The sequence below is a fragment of the Gastrolobium bilobum genome, unplaced genomic scaffold (genome assembly GCF_033153095.1).
Source record: "Gastrolobium bilobum isolate Gb01-03AN ecotype WA unplaced genomic scaffold, APGP_CSIRO_Gbil_v1 utg9559, whole genome shotgun sequence".
Taxonomy (NCBI): domain Eukaryota; kingdom Viridiplantae; phylum Streptophyta; class Magnoliopsida; order Fabales; family Fabaceae; genus Gastrolobium; species Gastrolobium bilobum.
In genome coordinates, this window is record NW_026897794.1 from 17,694 (window position 1) to 19,703 (window position 2,010).

General features: G+C 39.7%; 1 non-coding gene across 1 annotated transcript; it reads right to left on the reverse strand.

The window, feature by feature from the left end:
* Positions 1 to 1,051: 1,051 nt before the first annotated feature.
* On the reverse strand, positions 1,052 to 1,158 carry LOC133310368 (small nucleolar RNA R71). The gene has a single exon (XR_009751449.1). It is a non-coding gene; the product is annotated as a small nucleolar RNA R71 (small nucleolar RNA).
* Positions 1,159 to 2,010: the final 852 nt, after the last annotated feature.

The window sequence follows — 2,010 nt, forward strand, 5'->3', positions numbered from 1 at the left end:
AGAAATCACCAAGGGATTGGGGTTTCTGATTAATATTTCTATCAGGGTAGTAAGGGATTACATCTTGATGATAAGTAAAAGATTGATTAACATCACATGGAAAGGAATTCATCATATGATCAATTTTTATATGGGTTATCTTGGAGGAAAGTTGTTTTCTGACTACTTGTTGTTTTTATTAATTCTTAATCCATATTTACTTTGTGTCAATTTACTCAAAATCAATTTTCTGGTGACAAATTATTCATGATTTTTACAAACTCTTATTTGATTCAAATTAGTTTTCTATGGTATATTGGTGTTTGAACACAATTCCTCGTGGGAACGATCTTTACTCATCATTTTATTACTTGTACGACTAGTGCACTTGCTAAACGTCCAACAAGTTTTTGGCGCCGTTGCCGGGGAATTTGTTTTTCAACACTAACTGATACTATAGAATTCTGAGATTGAATCCTTTTATTTTCAGTATTTTAGTTTATGTTAAATTTCTGGTCAATTTTGATTCTGGTACATACGAGGTACACTTGATCCAAATTTGTTGTTGTATGATCCAGAATTAGAAAGGACATTGAGGAAGCACAAAAGGGCAGCCAGACAAAGGAGACAGTTGCAAGAAATTGGTGAATCAAGTACGGTTAATCAGGAAGATATAATGGCAGAGAATCACAAACCACCACCACCACAGAGGACACTGGGAGAGTACATGACTCCTGCAGTGGTTCCTCCAATTGGGAGTGTTGTGCGCCCAACAGTGGAGCCCAACAACTTTGAATTGAAGCCTGCTTTGATACATTTGGTGCAGAAGGATCAGTTTGCTGGAACCAGTGCGGAGGACCCTTACTTGCACATAGAGAACTTCCTATTGTTGAGTGATACTGTGAAGATAAACGGTGTCACAAGAGATGCAATTTTGTTGAGACTATTCACTCATTCACTGACGGATGATGCAAGGAGATGGCTGCAATCATTGCTACAAGGAAGTATAACAACTTGGGATGATTTGCAAACCAAGTTCTTGCAAAGGTTTTTCTCAGCATCCAAGAGGGCCAAGTTGAAGGATGAAATTACAAGCTTTAAGCAGAAAGAGTCAGAATCTATTTATGAGGCTTGGGAGAGATTCAAGACTTTGTTGAGGAAATGTCCACAGCATGGAATTGAGGCATGGCAATAAGCAGCAATCTTCCTGCAAGGAATGACCACTAACACTAGAACCTTGGTGCATGCCACTGCTGGTGGATCATTGACTACCAAGACCCCTCAAGAAGCCTTGGATATCTTTGAGTCATTAGCATCTCAAGAATTTGATAATGCTCCAGTGGCTGACAGAAGGACAGGAATTATCAGGTTGGATGGGTATGATGCTTTGTTGGCAAGGAATGATCAACTGATGCAGACACAGAGACAACAGCAGCAACAATTAGATACCCTTATTAAGCAACTCTCTTCACAAAAGGTAGCTTCTGTGGAAACAAAGAGTGTATGTGCTATCTGTGGTAAGGGCCATGTGATAGAGGAGTGTGATTATGGGGGATCATCAGAACAAGCAGAGGTGAATGGAGTGTGGTATGAAGAATAATCAAAGGAACTACAACAATCAGGGAAAGAATGTTTATATGCCACCATGGAAAAACAATAATCAACACCCAGGATTCAGCTATAGTTCCAACCACCAATTGAATCCACCATTACATCCTCCACCACCACATATGAAGGAGCAGTCAAGTGATCCTGCTGCATGGGAGAAAGCGTTTGCTCAGTTATCTAAGACAACTCAGGATTATATTCAGGGTTCTACTTCATTCAGGGAAGAGACAACTGCATTCATGCAGGAGACCAGAACTTCTTTCAGAAATCAGGAAGCATCAATCAGAAATTTGGAGACCCAGATTGGTCAATTATCAAGACAGATATCAGAGAGACCACAAGGGAAATTTCCAAGTGATACACTGGTGAATCCTAAGGAGCACTGTAAAGCAATTATGACAAGAAGTGGATTGGTACTTCAAC